The sequence below is a fragment of the Amphiura filiformis genome, chromosome 15 (genome assembly GCF_039555335.1).
Source record: "Amphiura filiformis chromosome 15, Afil_fr2py, whole genome shotgun sequence".
Classification (NCBI taxonomy): Eukaryota; Metazoa; Echinodermata; class Ophiuroidea; order Amphilepidida; family Amphiuridae; genus Amphiura; species Amphiura filiformis.
Genome location: NC_092642.1, coordinates 1,931,283 through 1,958,435, shown reverse-complemented (window position 1 = coordinate 1,958,435; position 27,153 = coordinate 1,931,283). Strand labels below are relative to the sequence as shown.

At 34.1% G+C, this 27,153-nt stretch overlaps 1 protein-coding gene across 1 annotated transcript in view; it reads right to left on the bottom strand.

Moving 5' to 3' along the window:
* The window catches only part of LOC140171139 (synaptotagmin-15-like), a 145,925-nt gene extending 119,262 nt beyond the window's left edge, over positions 1 to 26,663 (bottom strand). The window contains 1 exon segment of the mRNA XM_072194320.1: positions 25,681 to 26,663. The gene's annotated coding sequence lies outside the window, so the exon portion shown is untranslated.
* Positions 26,664 to 27,153: the final 490 nt, after the last annotated feature.

Genomic DNA, 27,153 nt, shown 5'->3' with positions numbered 1-27,153 from the left:
ACGAAATGCTTCAAGCTTTAAAGTTTAAAGCAAATGAAGTTAAGTATGTCGAATGAATATAAAGCAAGTCCTAAGGCATCCAGCATTGTGTTTTTGCTGCCATTTGAATTTCACCTCGACTCTGTTAACTCTTTGATTGATAGATCAAATACAGAGGGGAGCTATCTGTATTGAGGTCATTGCGTAAAAAGGCAAAATGTAAAAATTGTTTATTTTTACAAACTTTTGAAGAAAATGTTAAGGTTAATAACATTGACCTCGGAATATATATCCTTAATTAATGTATTCTCGTTCATCAATTGATTAATTGAGTATCATGTGACCAAAATAGTTTGAACTCCTTTGCAAAGCGGTCAAAAATCCGATTGATGAGGGAATGGGGTACAATTGCAAGTACTATTTTCCCGGGAAATAGTACTACTATTTCCCCTGAGCGCGTATAACCTCATTGTCGCTTTATAGTTCCTAGTGATCGGTACAACGTACGAAGGATTCCAGTACCGGTTTCGGGGTATTAATGAGTATCCAAATTGTTAGTTCTATACAATTTCATACACAATACGATCAACATGAACCAAAGAATCCTTAATACATGTAAAACAAAATACAGAGCAGAAGCATGATCAAAAATTAGTTGATATATACGCAGCATTGAATTAGAAAGTATGAACTGATCGACAGAAACTGATTGTTCATGGAATTTTTAATAAGCATTTGTTTTACGATCTTAGAGTAAACATATATAGACATGATATAATAACTTGTTTGAAATATTATTATATTTACATATTTGCATTTCATTTTGGTCACTGTGTTATGCTTAATGTTTGATGTTTAATATTTGATGTATTGACGCCTATTGGGGTCTCAACCTCAAGCCAACTAACATATCAGCTGTCCTGAACAACACACGGCTATCATTGCTGGCAATGGTCTGTTTCTCCTTCTAAAACATAAGAACCCTCCTGCAGACTAAAACTTAACATCGATGATGTCTCTTGAGTGTTTTACATGCAATTTAGTAATGCTAACCATCATAATAAAAATATTTTAGAAATCAATAGGACATTTCAACCATATGGATAGCGAGAGTGCTATTTAATATTATACTAAAGTGAATTTCTATGCTTTTAACTCATATACAATCCATTATACTCCAACAACATGAGTTTTAGCTAAAAGCTGGAAACTAAATAACGGACCTGAATTCAATACGAATACTATTCTGTAGTAGGTGTTTACCATTTTTATTTCTTAAGTCCCTTGGAATATGTCATAAGGAGTGTTCAAGTAATAAAAGGACCTATCTAGTGATAGAGCTCTCTCCATTTTATGATGAACATATCGGAAATGTCTACTTCAATAACATCGTCTTGCTAGTCCAGGATAGGCGTTTATAAAGAGTTGCAACACCAAATAGCTGTTGTGTGTCTTGCGTTATTCGACTATACTTTCTATACTATTTGTATGTGCTTATTTGTTTAGTATACAGGTGAAGTATAACATTTAGTGTGCCATACATATCATATCTTTGCGACGATCCCAATAGTTAGAGCATATAAGATGTGTATGTGTTAAAAAATAAACCGAGAATCTTTAGGCAGCTATATGGATGTTTTTGAAAAAAATCTCCTGTGCACTAGGATTACACCGTGTGCTACCCTTTAGGCGCTTTATCACAATCTGGACATTCCATTTATGAAATACCCTGCGGATAATATGATGTTGCAGGTATTTATTCAGCGCTTTTGGATCTATATTCAGTTGGACTTCAAGAATCCGACTCAATCATGTGCATAGACATTATGTTTTGTCGCAGCGAGTGTGCGTCATGCGGACTAGGTGGATTCTTATTGGCTACTAGCCTCGTCTTCGTGATCGCATACATAAATCTACAATTTGTGAATTGATCCGAATTTGGAGCGTTTTTTGAATTGACGCGCGATTTAACCAATATCATAATTGAAAGTGTTTTCGGTGTTGATTTTCACTCTTCAATTGACATATCTAATGCACAGAACTTTTGGTATTAAATACTCTTGGAATCAAATGCTATTAAAAGTTGCAGATTTTTATGACGTTGGAGTTGCTATTATAGTTTTTGTGGATGATATCATATTATTTCATTAATATGAAAGAAAAACATGTTCAAGAGTGTTATAGTCATACATAAAAGGACTTTCATGTTAATCAATGCATCTACTGCCGAGACAATTGTTAAGCGAGATAATCAAAAGAAATGTTAGAAGGAAAACAATAGAAAGGAAACAACTTAAACGCTGTGTTGTCTGAATATATAATATTGCACATTAAGTTTCACTACCTGGAGAGAATTGATCAAAAATTGAATTCCCTCCCGAGGTTCGTATCTGTCAATGAGTTGACCAGATCACAAGGCTGTCATTATAGCTAGAGGCAGTATATAACACAAATGGGTCAATGAGTTACATATAAATTACCTTGTGTGGTATTTGGTTCCCAGGAAGTGTGTTTTGCCTAAGGCAATTTGTGGATAAATGTTGATCCCTCACTACAAAAGTTATTACCGTCGATTTGGTTGAAAACGTGGTGAGACATGATCAAATCTCTACGAGTAACAAAACGTGATGTTTCCTAACGGTGAGCCAAGAATCGAGAAATAGGCATTGGACTTGATCATATTATTTTCTGTATTTCGAAGCCTCGTCAACAATATCCTCGTCATTATGATAAAGATGGCGACGACTGCCATGTTTCCGTTTGATAACAATATTTATGACAATTCAAAAGTAGAACGAACTGAAGGAGATCCAATAAGAACATTTAGTCTCATTTATTGTATTTCTCATACAATATCAACGATGCAAAACAACTGTATTTTGTCTTATCTTTTATCGTTTGCCCTGCATATATAATTAGTAGATGATCATATTATGAAGCCTAAAGAGTATCCTTTGTGCTATTAATTTCGCATAAACCACAGTGATCATAAACAAAATTTGCCAATGGCCATATCATGTTTGTAACCGTACGTACAGTCTGCCATAAGGTATGATTGATTATATAGCTGAAAGTCACGTTCTACCAACACATTGTGAGAGCATAGATTTGATACAAAGAAGGCTGGGGTAAAGTGCTTTCCCATCCTTTCCATGATTCACGAAATAGATTATTACAGTTCAATGCCCCACGATATCGGGCACATTGTTTAAATTGACGGAGGCGACACCCTGTTTGTCACACAAGCGAAACCAGCAAATTAAGGAAAGTGGTTTAATTACAATTAACTAAATTGATATAAAAGTCAACTCTTTTTTTTAAACTGCCCAAAGTAAGACTATCGGGCAGATTGTAAATAGACGCTAAATAGTAAATATATAAGTCTGACAAGGCAATGATTCAGGTAGAAAAGTGCCTTCATGCTATACTGGCTATGCATGTTTCCATGTCAGAACTCTAATGGCTTATTCAAACTGACGTACATAACATCTTCAAGGGATTCAATGTTTTAAATGAATATAAAATGGCGGTCTGATAGTAGCATTTCAATGCACAACATTGACTACAGACAGCTATAATTATAAATTTGCCTTCTGAAAACCCAACTTGGATGACAATTACGTTGTTCGCCTGTTTAATAGTTAAATATTTCCGAGGTCAAGTGTCAAAGGTTATGGTAATGACCTTTGGTAATTCCCACGTATAAAAGTCTTATAGGCAAGGCAATATCTGAAATTGACATACGAATGCGTTATATTCTCAGAATGTCAACTTCTATCCCATATGAAGAAGTAATAAATCAAAACAAGACTAGCCCTATAGGTTTAAATGTTTTTACCGACAGACTTTTTAAAAATTCTGAGATAGATGTAATGTCTGGCTCATTGCGACAGAAACAGATCAATGTATTCATCACAAAAAGGTTGTGTCAATAATAGCACAAAAATGCTACAAACGTTATTTTGTTTCTGCCTTTTCCAATTACAATTTACATATGTTCACATATATGTGCCAAAATATGCATATGGTGTTAAAATAGGTTAACCTTTCCTTTGTTTCTATTGATATGTATTGCAAAATACAATAAAAGAAAGACAATGAAAAAAAAAGACAAACGTATGATCGTCACGTTCCTTGTTGTGAAACACACACGACTGACTTGAGGCATAGTTTTGAGTTAAAGCAAATGTTATTCTTAATTCTTTAAAATAATTTTATAGATCCTGTATTTTGAGACAGGTAAGTTATTTTCGACAATCAATCAAAAAAGTTTCATTTATGAGGTGTTAAGCCATTCTCACGATGCTATAGAGATAACTATAAATAAACATTAAACTCAAAGAAAACGTCATGATTTCCCAACAGATATGCTACATGACGTCATTACGTGTCAAACGATATTAAAAGGCTAAAAAATAAGTTTGTTTCATGTAAACCTCGCATATTTCGGTTTTTTTTGGACCAATTTTACACATTTAGTTTTTATTCTTTCCAAAACAAAATCTTGTACATTATATTTTGCAAGTAATATGAATGAGATCAATATAAATCCTATGAAAACAAGCCTCAGTGTCTTGATAGTCTTTATTATCGAAAACGGAACCTACACTGATTCTATATTAAAGGCCCATTCGGTGATTTGCTCATCCGGACGATCGTAAAAATCATCAAAATGCAGATGTTGGTACCTTTTTTTTTATTGTCATAGCCTGCTAGTAGTTCAGCTGAAAGCTGTATATGGAAGACAAAATTAAGACATTAACATGAATCTGATATTTATATAGTATATAAATTAGCTACATGTATTTCAATCGGGCTTCAACTTTGTCACTAATGCTGTTTCCTATTTTTTGCCCAATTTTTTCATTTAAGAAATACTTAATGACAATATTTTAACGACTTATTCTTCACTTTCAAGGGATTTATAAACAATTTTATTTTTTTTATTCTTACGCTGGGATCACTGAATGAGCCTTTAAATACATAATTACTCTAATAGAATATAAAATAAAAACGTCGACACAGGTCACTTACAGACAACAAACATGTTTTATTTTTTAGCCAAAATAATCCGGATGGTTACGTGACCTTGTCCACGTGTTTGCACATCCATCCTACTTTTATATTTGTAAACAAAAGGCTGGACACCCGTTGGTCAAATATATGTGCATATTTCTATTCAGATCATATCGTATGAGATAACAACAAAACACCTGCTTCGGAACTGATGAATACAAAGGCCTTTGGATTTCGTCTTGTCAGCGTCTGGAGATCGGCTCCATTAAATGTCGCTATAGGAATATGTTTCCATTTTTATAGCTTGGATATTGTTTCGAAAGTGATTTATCCCTATGATAGTTACGACCACCTGTGTACTTTCCACCATGTTAATTTATCCTTTGAATAGTACTTTCCAACAAAAATACCACTCTACTGGTAAGGTATGTTGTCTAAGTCCGAATGAGAGGGTAACCACATTATCCATTTCATAAATCGTTTATTTTTATTTTCTAATTGTGCTCATAGAATGTACTTGAAACATACTTGATATGTACACTAGGAGTCAATGAAACTCTGAAATCAGTGTATTGGAGACCCATAATATATATATACCCCTGGTGACAAATTGGTAGATCTTAAAATTTTGGAAATTCAAAACTCCGGGCGTGACAACTACACCACCTTGGTAAACAACGTATTAATATAGATTGACGAGGGCTAAAGTTATATATCTAGAAATATTAAATGATGAATCTTGTATTACATTTGCACAAACCTTATCATACAAATACTACAGAAGATTCCTAACAGAAGTACAGAAGTATCAATTTTACCACACGTCGAAAAATGAAACATTAGACAAATTTGTCGCTTTTATATTTTTCTCATTTTAACTTATTGAGTAATACTGTAATTGATATAATTTTAATTGTCTTTTGTTTTTCATAAAAAAGATGCAGTCAAAGATGTAATTACAGAACACTAATGCTACATTGAATTTATTCCCCGATTGTGTTTGCCAAGGATATGTGTAAGTGCTCTAAGTATGTAAATATAACCAACATAGAAACAAACATAGATAGTGAATTTTGTATTCCCTTTAGTGTTCTAGAAAATGGGCTGATCGAAGACACCTGTATTGTTGGTTGAGAATAACGATTGTCTTTCATAAGGAGATGGATTTATACTTCCCAGAATCCATTGGCACAATAATACACAAGAGAAGAGTACATTGGGTTGTTCCATGTAAAATCCACTCCACTACCCCTCTCAGAAATATCTTTCACGTACATAAGCAGCTTCATTTGAAAGTCCCTCCAAGAAAGACTCAACTTGAATCTTCCGTATTAGACAGTGTACTTCGTTATATTTATAAATGCGCTTTTATAAATACGCACGTGACCGCACGACATACCAAGACCAGCAAGCGTGATCAAATCCTCATGCATTGACCACTATACAGAAAAGGATAGGAACTCTGTAGAGAAATATTATAAAATTTACGTATTAATTGAATTGCAAATTTATTATACATTTTGCAATTCTGAATTTGTAATATGTTATCAAACACAACATTTTGAAAGTATTTGATGACGGAAAAAAATATTCAATGACGGAAACGTTTACAATATAATCACAAAGTTGAACAAAATAGACAATTTAGACATCCATCCTACTTTTATATTTGTAAACAAAAGGATGGACACCCGTTGGTCAAATATATGTGCATATTTCTATTCAGATCATATCGTATGAGATAACAACAAAACACCTGCTTCGGAACTGATGAATACAAAGGCCTTTGGATTTCGTCTTGTCAGCGTCTGGAGATCGGCTACATTAAATGTCGCTATAGGAATATGTTTCCATTTTTATAGCTTGGATATTGTTTCGAAAGTGATTTATCCCTATGATAGTTACGACCACCTGTGTACTTTCCACCATGTTAATTTATCCTTTGAATAGTACTTTCCAACAAAAAATACCGCTCTACTGGTAAGGTATGTTGTCTAAGTCCGAATGAGAGGGTAACCACATTATCCATTTCATAAATCGTTTATTTTTATTTTCTAATTGTGCTCATAGAATGTACTTGAAACATACTTGATATGTACACTAGGAGTCAATGAAACTCTGAAATCAGTGTATTGGAGACCCATAATATATATATACCCCTGGTGACAAATTGGTAGATCTTAAAATTTTGGAAATTCAAAACTCCGGGCGTGACAACTACACCACCTTGGTAAACAACGTATTAATATAGATTGACGAGGGCTAAAGTTATATATCTAGAAATATTAAATGATGAATCTTGTATTACATTTGCACAAACATTATCATACAAATACTACAGAAGATTCCTAACAGAAGTACAGAAGTATCAATTTTACCACACGTCGAAAAATGAAACATTAGACAAATTTGTCGCTTTTATATGTTTCTCATTTTAACTTATTGAGTAATACTGTAATTGATATAATTTTAATTGTCTTTCGTTTTTCATAAAGAGATACAGTCAAAGATGTAATTACAGAACAGTAATGCTACATTGAATTTATTCCCCGATTTTGTCTGCTAAGGATATGTGTAAGTGCTCTAAGTATGTAAATATAACCAACATAGAAACAAACATAGATAGTGAATTTTGTATTCCCTTTAGTGTTCTAGAAAATGGGCTGATCGAAGACACCTGTATTGTTGGTTGGGAATAACGATTGTCTTTCATAAGGAGATGGATTTATACTTCCCAGAATCCATTGGCACAATTAACACAAGAGAAGAGTACATTAGGTTATTCCATGTAAAATCCACTCCACTATCAGTCACATGGAATAAGCAGCTTCATTTGAAAGTCCCTCCGAGAAAGACTCAACTTGAATCTTCCATATTAGACAGTGCACTTCGTTATATTTATAAATGCGCTTTTATAAATACGCACGTGACCCATGGGCACGACATACCAAGACCAGCAAGCGTGACCATATCCTCATGCATTGACCACTATACAGAAAAGGATAGGAACTCTGTAGAGAAATATTATCAAATTTACGTATTAATTGAATTGCAAATTTATTATACATTTTGCAATTCTGAATTTGTAATATGTTATCAAACACAACATTTTGAAAGTATTTGATGACGGAAAAAATATTCAATGACGGAAACGTTAACAATATAATCACAAAGTTGAACAAACTAGACAACTTTGTGCACAGCAGTCTCATGTTGTTCAGCCTTTGCATTCAAATGTATAAGAAGACCACTCGCTATATAGATGGTCACTTCGAGACTTACTGTCTATAACATGTTATGGCAGCGCAGAGGTGGTCACGTGCGAATTTATAAAAGCGCATTTATAAATATAACCGAAGTACACTGAGGGTGAGTCTCATATGTGAATGTACAGCACGAATGAGCAGTAAATGTCCTAAATTGTATTGTGAGTTACAGTGTAAGATGTGCATGAAGGTCGTATTCATCGGTACCGCAAGTTGGCGCGACATCTATTTCATTTTGATAGTATGCCCGCTTCGGGTAACATGCATTTGCGTATTCGCTACTGTCAAATTGTGGATCCATCACCGATTAACAAGATTTGGCTGATGTACAAAGGTATTGAATAGGGATATCATAGTTCACTTCTTTCGTTGAAACTGACAATTCTCTAATAATTATAATATTCTTACTTGGGAAGGTATTGTCTTTCCTATACTCTATTTATTCCATATCAACGAGCCCTCTGTCTGAGCTAAATACAAGTATTCAGTCGCTTTCGACAAGCAGTTGATTTATTTTGGCAAATAACCTTAGTCGTTATTTCCAAATAACAATAAACGATCGCACCCATTGGTCAAATCTCAATCTCTCATGGCGGCTTCCGACGCGCGTTCAGATCAATAGTTATATAGTTGATATAAAAGCATATGGATGTCTCTGGATTTGAGATAAAAATCTAGCCAGTGAGAAGGTTTCAGGAATAATATCGAATGTCATGCAAATTTCATTTTAAATGCAATGAAAAATCTCTTCATTTTTTGGTAGGTTTTCGTCAACCTCCTGAGTCCAAAATGTTGGTTATTATTATTATTATCATAAAGACAATTAATTTAATGTGTTATTTTATATGTTTTCATTATAATTATATCGTTTGCTCTAGTAGAGAAATGCATTTTGCGAATATTCTACTGGCATCGCCATCAACATATCATATGACCGGCCTCTGTCCATTATTGACATTATAAATCATCTACATCAGGTTACAATTATCGTATGCTCTAATTAATGATATTTTCTCTATTAATTTAAGCCTGATTAGCTTAGCTAATACGCATAGAGGAAGACCTGAATTGTGGTATCAGGGGTATAGATATAAAAAGGAAAAATATAAGGATGTGTTTTATGACTTGACATTTAATCTCCTGGGACTTTTTCAAGGTGATAAGAAAAATGTTATGAGTCATAGTTAATGCTCTATGTGACCAAACTAATAAGTATGTTTACATACAGGCATATTCTAACAAATTTTGTATTGAACGTGAAAAACAAGATAAACACGTCTTGCTTAAAGGGTGTTGGCTCTTCAAGTTGAAGTTGATTCTTGTTGGGTAAATGAGACAGTTTTCGCTCTGTTTCTTTTACGCTGGATTTCAAGGCTTGCTATTTTGTTATGCTAAAATGTTTTCCTTATTTTTGCTCAAGGCCATTTCTATAAAGATGAATGATCATAAAAAGAGTGTATCACACACGGCTATGACTTTCTTTTTGAATTTTTATAGTCACCTAACTTTTTGAACAGCACCCATCTTGAAAATAAGAAAACGAAGACCTGAGCGCAAGAAGACCGTAAGTCCACTTGGCCCCTCAACATGTATACACTAAATTTGCGTATAGTTTCGTATAGTTTGGTAATATTTTATACATTTTCAGGGGCCAAAACAAAACTTTCACAATCTTTCATGATGTTTTCACCCTGGAACATGTATTAAACATTGTAAAACCCTAAGAAACTATACGTAACTTTAGTGTATACATGTTGAGGGGCCAAATGGACTTACGGTCTTCTTGCGCTCAGGTCTTCATTAACATTCCATGGAAAACAAAACAAACAAAGCAGACATACAACAACTTCACTTGTCCATCGATTCCGTACATACTGATAGCTGCCACAATTGGAATTACTCGCAGTTACATTTAAAAAAAGAGAAAAAATGTAAACAGATGAAGTGATACATTACTTTCAAGTCGTTAAACCAGTTCTACTAATGAAATTGCTACAAATCAATGTATAACGAATGATACATTATTGTGTCGAGGTAAACGTATGTCATCTTATTTATAATAGACATGCTATCACTTTGAGCTCGATATTGCCTCCTAATCAGGAAGTAAAGACTCCACAGCGACCTAGTTCTCTACGTTATTTAAGGTTTAATGAATTAATCTCTAGGTAATAATATTGAACTCCAGGTTCTTTTTAATCCTCCAATAAGCCTCATGATAACCCAAAGGGGCTGAGGAGTTCTAATATTCCTTCTATCTTAAATCTGTAAAAGCTATAGCACATAAAGTTTTTACGATATTTTATTATTCTTTAAACTGACTCTCAATTTGCATTATGAATTCTAAATTACTTAATGTTCTCGCTTCACTGTCCACGCGCGAGTATTCCTTAAGAAATTAAATTTGCTCTGCAAGGCATAAGAAGATCAGAAGTAGATAAAAGCGTACGAAGCAATCTCTTATGATGTTTTTCATTTTGTCAAATTGCCCATGCAGCATCAGATAAACACGATATATTAAATCAAAATGATAAGCTTACTTGTAATTGCAAACTCCATACTTAATTTGCATCGTTTTTTATGTATACTCTTTTTTACATATACTAGTAAACGGCAAGACACCGAAGTTGTACGTCTAATTTTCGTAAATATCTACTTTCGTTCTAATGCAGATTTTAAAATACACATATTTAACAACTCTAAAAGAGCTAGACATCTGAGCATGAAGTACATTAACAATTTAAACAAGTCTTGTGAATATGCAAGGCGTAGTAATGCATTGTAGATAAGACACGAGTTCTTTTTTCACACTCCTAACAAGCTTTAAAAAAACCGAATTCAAACACAGAACAAAACGCTACTTAAGTTTTAAATTTTTAACGTATCTATTAACTAAACATTATAACTCCTTATGGAACTTGTTCATTGGTGAATAGGGCATTTAATTTTCTAAGTAAAAGGTCTTGATCGATTACTCGAAATACCTTTATGTTTGAAGCACATTTTTTGGAAAAACAAAACTCTCTCTATAGATTACATAATGTTAACACATTGTTTATCATAAAAAATGCACATTATGTTATTAAATTTACGTATATGTGATGCGATCAAGCAAAATCAGTCGGAACTCGGCAATAATAAATTTTCAGTTTCTTACAGGATAGTAAAAAACATTTACAAAGCTGGAAATTGAACAACCAGTTCCAAAGATATGAGCAATTAAAGAGTTTCCAAAACAAGAAGAAACAAAAGGAAATATTTCCTTTATTTGGCTATATCTCAAAATCAATATTTCCGAGTTCCGACTGATTTTGCTTGATCGCATCACATATGATGTCAAGAAATACTATATAGTTTACTAATATGACCCTGTCCAAATTGTGTGATTAGAATTGTAAAATGTCCGCTTTCACTTGAAAAAAGGATGAACTGTACAATTTGAACATTTTTAAACTAGAGTAGTTTATAGTTCAAACAATTTATCTGTAAGTCTAACACATGCAGTACGTTGCTATTCCTTCACGTTTTTAACATAACCTTAAGACATTGTCTTCTTTCCTCTTTTTTTTAGTTATCAGGGGCCCCTGCATGCATCCTAGTGATGGAATGCACGTTCACATGTAAAATCAGCATAGAATTGATTTTCTTTTTCTCCATATGGATGTTATGGAATATTCCCTATGCAACGGTGCCTACTCAAGCTTCAAGCATTAACAAGAGCATACGGTGTTAGCCACGGTGGTATATTGAATTGGGTTGCATTTCTCTCACACTCCATCTTCTTGTATCACAGGAAATGTAAAGAAATCATGTAATATGAACAGGCATCCTTTGAATCACGGACACTAATATTAGAAAATACAGCCCTGCAGTATGCCCCTTTTTCTCGTACGCAAAAATATAACAAAAGATCTCTAAAAACCCTGCAGACACTAACCCATATAATCAAGATAATCATCATTTATCATCGTCTTCGATAATTGTCATCATCATCATGGAGCACCTTCTTTGTTACAAGAGTTTCTTTGTAATGCTATTTGAAGATAAATTTAATTTTTTCAATTCTTATATTTCGATTTTTGGTACAGTGTGATATTCTAGCATATCCAGTCACCGGAATGCTAACTACTTCTGAGTACTTTAATAACACAAATTGTTCTTAAATGAAGCGAGGCACGGATCGTTAAACGAACAATGAATGCCAAGGTTAGAGGTTGATTACATATCTTTCGAAAAAATCATTTAGATGATAGTGAGTTTTGGGCGAGCCAAATTTAGCATATATACTTTCTGTATCTCAATAAACATATTCTAAATGGGCTATTCCAGTTGACATCCATACGCCCTCTATAGAAGACACGACCTTAATTACCACAGAGGGTGTAGATCTCAAATGGAGTCACTCATTCACTTATTTGAAATTTACACTCCCTGTGTTGAAGATCAAAGTGGGAAAATTAAGATTATATCTTCATTGGGGGTATAGGTGTCAATATCTCAATACACTCAGGCTAAGTTCCATAATAAACTTGTATCATGTCAAATCGATAACATAGAGATCATACCAGTGAATCTCATTTCCAAAGTAATTAGGAGGAATTCTTTAAAAAAATCAATTTCAAGTACCAATTTGGAAGAAAGACAAATGGCGTTATTTACATACAACGCCGCCGTTTCATTGACAGGGTGAACATATGAGCTATTCTAATCGAAAAACATAAACATCTTAAGACATTAACTTAATCTCCCACACAGGCAGTGTGAATTTCAAGTGGTGTTACCTGTTTGGGTGACTCTATTTGAAATATACATGTCTTCCATAGCGGGTGTATGGATTTCAACTGGAATAGCCCAATGCAGTGGCCTTGACTCAGCCAGGGTAGTACACAATTTGCAGATATTAATATGAAATTTAGAAATAACTTTCGAAAGAACATTTAATAACAAATTCGTGCCATAGGTTGATTTTTATTTTAATAAATCCAAGCGTAGTTGTACAAAAATAAATATTTCAACTATTACGGAAGCTTTTATCAACATACTCCACTGCCATGACTACCTGATGCGTATTAATAAATATATCTTAATATTAAAGGGCATAAAAAAGCATGAAAAGTGTCAAAACAAATTAAATCTTACCGATATTTTAACCCTGTGTAAAGGCAGTAATACATCACATACTTCATCGACACTGTCGCTGTTAGATAAAAGTAAAGCGGGAAAATAGATTTGCAGTGGATTAGAATTTGAAATAATAGCTATAAGTTAATCCACCTCCATAATTCGTTTGATATTGATGTGTTTAACTTCTGCACGAATTTCTGTTGTACTGCTTTAGCCTTAGAGCAATTGTATTGTGTGAAGCGTGTCAAACATATCAACTCTGAATTTTTGCGCAATATGACGAGATGTGACGGGGCTAATCAGAACAAAGGTAAACCTGTCAACAGAAATAAAGATTGTTACGGGTTGTCAACAACCACAGCATAACCATGATGAAGTTCCCTCGCTTTTGATGCAAAATATTGCAGATTCAACCGAACCTGTTTCCAATTTCAGTAGAAGCATTATTCTATGGGCGGACATCTAGGATATCCTATATGCTCACCTATGTAGTAAACGAGCTATACAAAATAAATCATTTAAGAGATATGGATCTAAAGGTGACGATTCGCTCCCAATTTTCCGATAACAATATGTATTTCTAAAACAAGTAAAAATCGGAGTTTGAAAAATAAGGGTTAGAATGAAAGCCACTTTCAGGAAATAATTACTATATCATTATGACAGGTCTGACACCATTTTTTAAACAATTGCTATGGGTCCCAAGTTCATATTCATTTTAGGCTTAGGCTTTTTCTTTCTTTTTCTTTTTTTTTTTACAGATGTTAATGATTGTCGTATTTATTTTTGTGCGAGTGATATGTTTTTGAAAATTTCAGGTATATTTCTGGTATATTTTATTAAAACACTCAAATAGCAGCCAAAATGGCTGAATTGCATGGTGAATTACAATCAATTTGTTAAAAAATGCATATAATAATAAAATACATAAAAAGAAACTTGAATTATTGCACGATACATACTCAATGAAAATTTTTAAATGAACAGTCAAAGAATTAAAGGACACAAATAATATAGCTCTAGCTCATACTCAACCGTACTCACCTCAACACTATATCTCAAACACACCCCTGCACATATCTCACCACACGACTCCCATACCCACCCCCACCCACCAACATCCACTGATGCACTCCCACACTTACCATTGCACAAAAACTCAACCTAATAAAAATATCAATGTGACGGCATAATAAAAAGATATGACAATATGACAGAAGAGGGAATTGCACTTAACGGCTTGGACTACCAAATCACACCAGCCCCCTCCCATCCATCCATTCGCACAAAAATGATTCAAACCAAATCACTAGATGGACAGGAGAACACTAAGCATGATTCAGGAGTTCAGCTATGTATGTAACTGGGCTTTCCTTGAATCTTGTGGTTTTCCACCTGTAACTCTTGACTTTAGGGGGCTTTCTTAGGGTCATTGAGGATGAATAGTCAGTGGCAGGGAACCATCTGGAGAATTTTTCAGATGCATGTGCTATGGAGGCAAACTCCTTGCGAAAAGCGTTTCTGGTTGAAATGTAGCTTACTGTTTGTGATTTCATTTATGAGCAATTTTATCGGCCGATTTCCAATATAGTTTTTACACACTATAAAGGTCGCTTGCGTAAACTCAGATTATTATTTTTTAACAGTTTTGTTTTTCTAACTACAAAAGTAGCCACTTTATTGAAACCAAAGATGGCATTACAAACGCTCGGTCATTGACAAATATTAAACTAGACTCTAAATTTTGGCCATTTCAGAATTTCGCGTTGTTATAAGTGGTTGAATTTTTGGCAATGTCTTTGCTGTTTTTAACAAGGAAAGTGTTTACTTACCCCAAACTTCTCACTTAGTCTTGCGTTATATTCGAATTACTTTTGGCATACAGTATTTGATTTTAGATGTATACTGACATTTTTCACAACTGAACCCATATACCAACTCACGTTAAAATCGTTTAAGTTGGTTTAAGATCTAGATACTGAAGCAAGATATCGTGAGTATAAGCGCCCTCAAACAAGGTGTCCGTCGACCGGAAACGGTTCTATCATTACCTCTATGATTTGTTTTTCTAAAAAAAGCTTAGTAATTTGAGATGGCTTTTGTTATAATAATATCAAAATGAATACTTGTCGTTCATAATTAGAATGAATGCGTCACGATTGTGTGATATCCACCTATAGTATTTCATTTGATTAAAATCAATTTCAGATCTGACCTTCCACATGTAGCGCCACATTAGATTGCTTTCTTTCCCCGTGTAATAATATAATATTAAATATACCACAACAAATCTTTAAGAATAACAATTACAATTTAAAAAATTTTGATATGATACAATTTTGAATTTTACCAACTAATTCAACCGCATAAAAATACAATATTATAAGTTCTGCATGATTAAAGCATAATCACCATCACCAACATGGTAAAGTGTGACCGAAATAACCGGCACATAAAAACGTAACAACCCAAAAGAAGGAGAGGTTACCATCAATTGCATTCAGCAAGATCACCGTATAAAGCATTGATGAAAATTTGAGCGGAAAACGTTATGAGTAGGTCGGGCTAATTAGAAAGTGCCGCTTCCAAGAGTTCTTCTATAGCAGCCTCCAAGAATATTACAATATTATGCAAAGGATTCGAACTGTAGCATCCCCACAGAGGTCGGTATACACAAGAGCCGGACCACTGTACATGTTCACGTAACCGCCTCAACTCATTTGCATAATTTTGGAGGTAGGCTGATCGTATTCTGATTTGTCGAACATCTAATTTGCATAGTTTTGAAGGTTTCCATATTTGGGTTTACCTAATTAATTATTAATGACCCGGACGTTGTTTACATCATGACGTCATAGAACGTGTTACTCGTCCGATTCGAAACACGAAAAACATTTGCACTTTTAATGTTATATCATGAAATACCATATAGCGGGGTGTTAGTTTTTTATACAAGGAAAATATTCCTGACGATGACCCCATGTTGACAATGGCTAAATATGCTGTATTAGTACTGGATCTTCAGATTTTGAGATCATTTAGTAGACTTACTTACCAGTCGTTTTCATTATCCTAACTACAGTTTGCACATTGAAAAGTGAACTTCGACGTACGTGATGCATGTTTCAGCCACGCAGCGGTATACAGATAATCTCATCTTGTTTTACTAAAGTAAAACATCTTTGAGCATCCCTGACTTATTGCAACACATAATAATAAGAAGCAAAGGGACTGACCTATTCATATGCTTGAGAGATTTAGAGAACTACATACGACCAATGCACTGTTCAATTGCCTTATTGCGATTTTTATTCTATTTTCTCAAATTAAAAGAACCAGTTTTTAGTGAAACGTTGTCTAAGTTACACAGCTGAGGTTGTGAAAGTGCTGAAAGACTTCAATGTTACCGGTATATATGTTGAAAACAAGAATATTATTTTGGTCATTGTTTTTATAGTATCAAATCCTTTTAGTACTGAGAGCTGTTATCAAAATGCTCCACTACCCTGACTACCTGATTGACACGTATTAATAAATATATCTCGATATCAAAAGGCATGAAAAGCAAACCATCAAAAATAATTCTTTTATCTTAACGATATGTCCATCGCAAACTGTAACTCTCTATGTTAAAAAGAAATAAAGAGTAGAAATGTTTAGTAGTGGATCGGCGTTTTAATAACAGATATAATACTAAACCTTCCCGTCATAATTCTTTGGATATTGCTGTGTTTCACTTCTGCGTGAATTCCTATTGTCATACTTTAGCCTTAAACCATTTGTATTGTGTCAAGCGTGTCAAACACATCAACTTGAATTTGCTTCAAATAATATTTTCGTGCAATATGACAAGATGTGACAATTATTAATCAGCGCAAAGGTAACCTGTCAACAGATATAAAGACAGTTACAAGTTATCAATAACCTCATCATAACCATGGTGATGTTTCTTTGCTTTAGATGCAAAATATTACAGATTCAACCGAACTCGTTTTTAGCTGAAGTATATTCTATGGACTGATTACCACGGTATAATATGCTCACTTGTATAGCGAACGTGGTAAATAAATAAACATATTAAAAACTGATCTACTTGTCTTTTATTTTAAATACATGTAAGGTGTTATTCAAGATGATTTTGAAGATATGGTCGACTTAAGTTTAATAACTTTGACATTTTTGTTTTGAGTGAGTACAGTGTTGACCGAGAGTGTTGAAATATAACCTTAACCCACGTGAGAAAAACAACTTTTACATAAAAGCTTCTTGCAAGGGGAATACCAATTGTGGGTTGACATTTGTCAGCTACAGAAAACCCGATATAATTTTCAATTGTGCTTGCTAATATTTTTCAGAACGATCTAAATGATTTCAAAATGAGAAAAATAAACTATTTATCAGAGTGAATTTTTTTGTCAATTATTCTCCAGAATCCGTGAAGGTTGCGGTGATTTGTAATCATAGTTAACATGCTCACTTTGCTTCTTTCAAAAACATTTACTTTTAACCATATAATTTATAAACGGCGTTCGCTTGCTTTTGACGAAAAACATTACAGATTCAGTCGGACCCATTTCGGCATATATGAACTGATAAGAGCATTATAATATGACAAATTGTGTGGTCAACATGGTAAATAAATAAACATATTCAACCGATATACTTGCATTTCTATAACATTAAGATGTCATCTGAGGGGATTTTGAGGATATGGTCGAATCAGGTTTGTATAAGTTTGACATTTTTGAACGAATACAATGTTGATTGAGAGTTCTGAAATATAGCCTTAACCAGCGTGACAGAAACAACTTTTACATTAAAGCTTCTAGTAAGCTGAACACCAATTGTGGTTTGACATTTAAAACGGTTCCGCTTTTACTCGACAAAATATGAAAATATCACCGTTATTTATTTTGTATAATAATTCCCTATAGGAACCGATAACATTTTAAAATGCGCTTGCTATTTTTGTTTGTCAGAATGATTTAAATGGCTTCCAAATTCGTTCGTCTTAGGAGGGAATAAAATTTAGATTGCTGTGAATTGTAATCATAGTAATGAACATATATATTATAATATCTTTCGTACGATATTTTCAACTTATTACCATGATGACGTAAAATACTATATAGCTTCAACCGAACCCGTTTTAATTTTTAGTTGAAGCATATTCCATGGACTGATAACCGCGATATAATATACTCACTTATTTTGCAAACGAGGTAAATAGCTAAACATAATATAAAAAAAACTTCGTTCTTTTTATTTTAATTATTAAGGACATTGTGAGGACATGGTCGATTTATGGTTTTTAATATTGACCGAGAATATTGGCAATAGCTTTAACCAGCGTGAGAGAAACAATGTTTTTTTCATAAAAGCTTCTAGCAAGCTGAAAACCAATTTAGGTTTGACATTTTTAAAAGTTCTGCTTTTTCGCTCAAGAATTTATCAAGTGCTCGCCGCTATTTATATTGTATAACAATTCCGTATTTTTATCTACATAGGTACCGATAAGGTTTCTAATTGCGCTTGATATTTTTTCAGTACGATTAAACTGGCTACCTAGTTCGTCATTAGGGAAAATGGGAAAAATAACTGATTAACAAAGTACATTTTCTTTCGAATACGCTCCAAATTCCACAAAGGTTGCAGTAAATTACAATCGTAGTAAAGAAAACACCATACACAAACATCTTCATAATAGTGTCATTGACCGTGTTGTTGCTGGTACGTTCAAACTCATAACAAATTTATTGAACTTGTTGAATTATGCAAATTAGTCAAAGACGAGCCAATACATTTTATCATCACCTCATTTTCATGTTAGTAGTAATATGCCAAGAAAATACCCCAAGGGGAAATTTTGTAGTTTGTCAACTATCAATACAGTGATAGTGAGTGCAAATATCACCAGGCAAATGGTATCAAGGATATTTGTGTTGAAAACCTGGTCGATAATGGGGATACTAAAAAGCAAGCCGTTTGATATCGGAAGTAGCAAAGTCCGTGTATGCACAGTGACAATCTCAATCTGGTAAAATAAGTTACATGTCGGGAGAATTCGATTTTGAGATAATGTAGAAAACTAATACAATCTGTTATGTTTCTATTATATTTCTATTTTATGAACCATACGGCCAAGTTAAGTAAGAACATAATGAAGATACACAAGCATGGTTTTGAAATGGAGAAATGGTTTAACAAGAATTTAAAGTGCCTATCGACTTATCCTTAAAACAGGTCACATATCTGTTTTGTAATCTTTGAGAATACAAACCTATAGCGTAATACAAATGAAATCAAAATATCTACGTAATGTAGCCAATTAAACATATATAAACCGTAGATGCAGGATCAACTCGTTTGTTCAGATGTCCCTAGAGATGTTTACTTACGGATACAGGAGCAAGATGTGACAGCGATCGAAGAACATGAATTACAACTCACCCATAATGCTTTGCGATATTCTACTACTAAGACACAAACAAGTGACGATACATCACTGCTCTTGCAACTTGCAACATATTTTATATAAAATGCTAGATTGAGCAATAACCCATGAGGAGTGACACAGGTCAAAAACTAATATAGGCATCTAGGCACTATAAAAGAGACCAACATGGGCCAATCAGTGGTTTATAGCAACTTAGGGACATCAAGAATGAAGTGGTACAGTAAAGCACTCTGCTCTTATAGACGAATCCAACGAGCCAAGTGATGGTCAGGATTCAGTCGGCCATTACTGGGTTCTGTCTGCACCAACCTGGTGTTGTTACTGCCCAATTGCTTGGATTAATTCCGCTTAAAAATCGATGCTGAATTGTATTGAGCTGTAAACGTTCATCATTTTTGTGTCTACGTGTAACACAGGTGATGGAATGCAGTTTAATATCCCACCAAGGCCACATCATTTCACATTTCAGGTGGAATAGACCTAAGGGGGGACACAGCTATGGCTGCCATTGAGGTGTAGGAATGCGTGAAAATGGATTCGTCTATAGAAATATATTGTTCACTTCCTTATTTGTCGCTAGAAGAATTAAAAGAATTATAATTTGAAATCTTGTGTACATCTATAATACAATGCAATGCCACACGTTTCCATGGCAATTGGTCTATGGATAGAGGTTCTGTGTGCAAACCCGCGAAAGGCTACTGTTTCCGTTATTTTGAATGAATACGTATACTATACGACAATTTATCATGTCAGCACTTCTTCACACGACACGGCGTGCATATCAGTGGTGCATTTCGGGAAGGTCGTAATACAAACTTTGATAAGTGATGTTAGCAAACTTTAATTAGTTGGAATAATCAACCTGATTGAGATAATATGACATGAAAGACATCCACGTGATGTTCAAAACTAGGTTTTACATTCAAGTGAAACACGTTGATTTTATTTCTTAGAAATCAGTGTTTGGTTGTTTTTCAGTACAAGCTAGTATTTGTGACCAATATGTATATGTTTTCAAATTGAAATAAATTTGATATAACTTTGTTTAATGCTAAGTTTAATCTTATTTCAGGTAAAAAGCGGATATCTAGACTAGCGCCACGAGGGTAAAGTACTGTATGTTTGCATTATTGAAAATTGTTAGAGAAAAGCATATTTTTCTGTAGTATAAGTGTTTCAGCTATGGGCTATTACTAATTTTAGCAAGCAACTGTGAGATATGCGGCAGAAATATCTGTAGAGTCCTAGGGATGATCTTCAAGCAAAAAAGGTCTTAGGGACTGGCTTAAAATGAATGTATATAAAAGCGTGGCTTGGAGGATCTGGTATTAAAACACAAAAATAGTATCTTTGCAACTAAAATCTCACAGTTATTGACTCGTCGGTGTAGGGTTTGGGGGCACATTTCGTCAATATTTACTGCTACATAATTTAACCCATTTTCACATTGTGCGTGGGGTGTCCATAAAATCACCACATTGGACTACATAATTTGGTATGCTTACATATTGTCAGCCTGATACGATAAATCATTTTTGAGAACAAAATACAAAATGGTTCAATTATCGTAGCATGGTGATGATATACCACTGATAATATTCAGCATTGTATGTCTCGATATGTTCCCGCCTCTGATGTCCTTATCAAATTTAGTGCCTAATATACAGCTCATAAATATGGCATCGCGTAATATCATTACATTTGGCTGACCGAGTAACGCAAACATTTGCAGATGGTATCGTTATTACTATGATAGGCAAGAAGTATCAATCACTTAATTAGCCAGATATACGGATAAGAATAAGATACGCGCTACTGCGCACCCATATATGTATTTATGCGTTCCGGAAATAGAATTGGAATGATATAGCCTGAGGGTCAGTTATATAAGTACATTGTGATATGAGTTAATGTTGTAGCGATCAGAAATACAAAATTGCAAAAATGTGTTAATCTTTTAAAGCTAAACATCCACTTATTATCCATATCTAAGTGACTCCACTGTTTAAACAGCTTTGCATCAATTTAATAGAGACATCAGTTTCGTCGTCGCTTATTTCTGTAAAGAAGACACATGTATCCAGGATCTTTAAAGTTACATTAAACCAGAACTCCTTTGAGAAACTCACACTAATCATATAATATGTATTTATGTATAAGTAATGCGTCGCAGTGCCTTGATAGCTCAGTTTGCTTACTTTAATGATCACGCTAATCTGATAATATATTCATATTCATATGTAACTCTATCTCCTTATACCCGAATGATGAGTTATAAATAGTATTGAGAGACTTGGAGACTAGCATACTGCTCTATGTGTATCGTGATTACGCTAAAAGCTGGAACAATTTAACTTGCCACTGTCATTCTCTAGGCCGAATTTGCAATAAGTATTTTAAAAGATGATATTTATTTTAAGAACAATCTTGATAATTGGTTTATGTCAGATAACAGTGCACTCCAAATTCAAACAACAATGTGTGCTATTCAGGAGAGGACACCTTCCGCATTTAAATTACGGTTATAGAATTAACAGTAATTATAACACAATGCCCAATTAATTTACTGAGAATAGTGTGGTCTATTTTGTTAGAAATTCGTATACGCTTTTTTCCTATTTATATAATACTATATATTACTGTTAAAAGAAACATGATTTGACAGATAACGCTTAAAAATGCCAAAACAATAATGTTGTCGGGGTTTGTTGAAAATGCGTTGCTGCATTTTTTAACTAAGTAAATGTTGGCGCTTTTATTAGCTGATGAGTTGAGCAGCTAGGTGGCATTTACGAGTACCCTGTACCTTACGGTTGAACTAAAAGAGATTTTTATTCGTTTTGGCATTATTGAAAACCCTACGAACACCGAGGCATACTTAGATTTCACTCTAAGTTTATGTACCACAATGGTGAAGTATATTGACTCACATAAGGTCTCTATTCATTCATTAGTTGTTCTCGAAAGACTATAGATTAACCAACAACTGAGTAATAAAATGATTGAATATTTTTCATCTAAAATCATTTTTGAAAACACTCTTCATATGAATGTTATACGTTTACGTAGGTACAGCCCGTCATACACGTTTGGATAAAAAAAAGACATACTGTGATTTAAGAGTGTAATAAGAAACGAGCACAATTCCAATCTTTTTAACAAATTCATCTCTGCTTCAGATTGCATTTTCATTTACTCTGCAATATAACTTATAAGGCATTCAAACAATTTTGTTTACGGAGGTCTGGTCCGATATTAAAAATCTTTCATTGCAAGAAATAATTTAATTATTGTTATATCTTTATCATATAATCCATACAATTTATTTTCAATCCGGCCTTGATTATACTTATTATTTTGATCAAGTAAATGCCAATAACATGTCAATAAAAATATCATCGATTTTTGCACATGTGTGAGAGTCTAATCGGGAGTGGCCAATTGCGTAAATGACTGAAGTGTGTCAAAATGCAACATTGATTTATTCACCTGCGGAAGCGTCTATATTCAGAAGTTACCTACATTGCGAAGATTACGTACATGAAGACCTTGAACTTCATGCACATATTACCTTTGAATCGCATTGGCATCGACTGCAAGAACCCGAGCGAGATTCATTATTTGAATATGGCCAGATTATCTTGTCCTTCTGTTTTAGGAGTCGCAAAAAGTATCTTAGCTTAATATCTTCACGCGGCTAGCTGACAATATTGATTAGGGCACAATATATGTCATGGTTAAGTTAAAATACTCTTTTGGAAAATTTCAACAATGGTAGCATATCAATTCAGTATTATGTGATACGATAAAAGCATGTACCAAGTCTGGAAAATAAAGTTTTAAATATTTTTTTAAATTTCAATATTCAAGATTGTAATCAAGATCCAATTATGGACTGATTTAGCTTGATTATATAAAGCATTATGATATACACCTATCCAAGGAGCAATGCTAAAATTCTTCAGCCCAATGTTACAGTACCTTACTTGGCCAATAATTCAGTGTTCCTAAAATAAACGTCACCATAGAACATACATTATTGGGTAGATGTATCAAGCAATAACCAAACCGTCAGGGTAGATTAAATTTGATTAAGTTTAAATTAGGTATAAACTCATCGTATATTGTTTGAACTATGCATCTAAATTATGTCTGCCGTAATTAAATTCTGCCGGCGTTCTGAAATGTTGATACAGAAAAAAAAATGTTTTCGACAATTTTGTACGTTTATCACCCACAAGTTGTAATTTATATACCACACGTATTATAGTAATGGTGCTTGAACAGAAGTAGAATATGTTGTTTCACATAACAAGGGGTGTCATATTGTAAAGTAATATAAAGATTGAATGCATTATAAGTACTATACCGATCATCTCTGGATACGAATGCTGTTTACCAATTATGATAGTTAAGTAGCTTTACATATAAAACAGTGTGTGATAAATTGCTGGATAATAAGGGCATTAACAGCAAACCAATATGTTGAATTATTTCTTCATCACGTCCATCCGCCAATCTAAAGTGAAGACAGTTTATTATCTAAGATCGGGTATTGCAGGCGGTAAGTTTAAATCCACTAAATCCCATCATTACACCTCGCGTAATTCCTTTCCATTTATGTTCAGTCACGTATCTTTTCAGATCATTCAAATACACAGCTCATTTCTGTCGCGCCCTGAGACACGGATTAGTTTTAAAAAACCAATCTGGTCTTTATTATTGATTGGTAACATTATGATATCATAATGACAGTGCGCAATTAATTTATTATCCATAGGGTCATGGAAATGATAATTAATTGTGCGTACATTTGCATATAGTAGTACACATGCTGCTTCTACCTGGGACAAATGTACATTTACTTGTCTTACCTGAAATATTTGTATGATATGAATCGCATTAAAATCATACCATGATAAGATAAGAAATTGAACCTAAACTAGAGCAGAAACTGCATGGTATTGCGGACAATTTCTATGAGTCAAATGCATATCCATATCAGCCTTCCATTAAAATTAATAATGGGTAATTTGGGTACTTAATTTTAGATTGAAATTAACTTATAGTAAATGCTGGGGTTTGTTATTTGAGCAAAATATTAAAGACACAAATTACACCCATAGTAACAATATTACCTGAGGGTTTGGGGTGTATGGGGTGTGATTGATAAACCGTGAAAACAAAACCAACCGTGGACGTAATGAACAGTGATAGTGGGTACATGGTCAGTCCACGGTCGCTGGGTGTGTCCGGAATATGTCCACGGTTTGATAGGAAATGTGGGTCCACGTCACGGTTTCAAGGCTATTTGCGGTCCACGGATGATACATCTTACCAATATGTACACAGTATCGTTTGTAATCGAGGTGGGTGGGTGCGGGGTGGAATTGGATTAAACAAAATACTCAAATATCTGCCTATGAATTTTGTCTGTATTTTTAACAATTTTTAATAAAGCTGTGAATTAGTTATTCGAATAAGCGATCAGATGTCTATGCCTTTTAAGGGTGTTTAACCAATAATTGTGAAAAAATGCTTACGATATTTTATTTTTCGATCATGTATGTAAGTGCTTTGAAATGTTTTCCAGTGACACCTTATGGTCTCAAGTATTTGCTGAAGACAGACTATACTACGTCACGACCTGTGCACATTGCAATTCAAATTACCCATATCCATAGCAAACTTACACGGGCTGGAAAGTACAATAACAAAACTGTTTCAGAAATACAATTATCTACTTTATAATAATACAAGCCTTTTTGTTAATCATATAAATTCAACTCTTGCTTTCAGTTCAGTTTACAACATTATGTAAAATATTTGACTTACCTGAACGATTTAAGAGTTCTGTGTTTCCGTATGTTCCACTTTTTGGCGGTGAGATAACAGTACGTATAAAGTATGGTGCTCACTGTTGCTTACATATATCCTCCCGTATATGGACCCACAAGTTTGCAATCAAACAAATAACACGTTTAATACGTGCCTGTAGCCACAATATAAAACTGTGAGTTCAGTGAGAGGCACATGGGCGAATAATTATTATACACAAGATAAACTCCTTTTTAGCGTAAGTCAAAGCCGGCAATGTGTATCCTAGCAGCCGATAACGTAATAATATGAGACAGTTAGTGGCTCTCTTCTGTGTTAGTATTCACCCCACTGTGAACACGGTGTACAGGCAAGCGAGTAAGACATTGATGAATGCAGCAAACTGGCAACCTATTTCTCCAGGTTTACCTTTGGCAAATGTGTTAAAAACACCCCTTCTGTTGGATTAGATGAGTTTACACTTCACGTAGACTACGGTATAATTCAGCTTTAGCTTCCTACCATGATATTTTGTTATTTAGTGGCGCCTACAAAAAAGTGATGGTCCTCACACACCTTTAGATCATGAAGACACACAAATACTGCATCGGCCTAGCGTACATATTTTGCCTTCATAATGCGACTACCTGTATTAACGCCAATATGCACCCGACAACCTGTTTTTCTCTTATATACAAAATACGTACTTGTGTGAGTGGGTGTGATGCAGTTGAAATGTGCACGCGTGCTTATGTCCAACTGAATAGAAAAAGGTATCACCGTTGCTATAGGTACCTATCTTAGTTAGCTAATATAGTAGAAGATATTGTGTATTCCGTTCTCCAATTGCAATATTACGTGCAAGAGCTACGAGAAGAGAATGAACATCGATAAGAATTGTCAATAATAAATGTCTTTCTTCCCCTAGCTATACTTTCTTATTATTATACGGTGCTGTAGGTTGCAGCATATCTGAACGGAATCAGCTGCAGCAAATAATAAAGTCTGCACGTCGAGCAGACGACACGGGTGGATACGCTCCACTAATCATTATGCACGTGGTATGAACTACCGATTTCCCGCCAACCATATAAAATAGTCTGCAACTATCAGTATCGCTTTGGTGCATTATTAATATAACGTCTTGCAGGTAGGTAGCAAGCATGATGTATAAAATTATCTTCTTTATTTGGAATAAACAAATCGAATAAAGAAATGAAAACAACAATCAATGTGCACTTGCTTAGAGCCACATCTCTGCTAATAAAAGTACATCATTATTTTACAATTTGTGTACGAGAGACAGAATGGCACCATATCGGGCTCTGTGTAAAAAAATACGACTGCAAGTAAACAGAATAGAAAACAACATACGTATCAACCTTGGGAGGAAGTCGCCGTAGGTAATAGTACCTTGTATTCAAACAAAACGTGAAGATTGTGTTAATCATACAGAACATGTGCAGGTTTAGAAACGTATTAATATAAAAT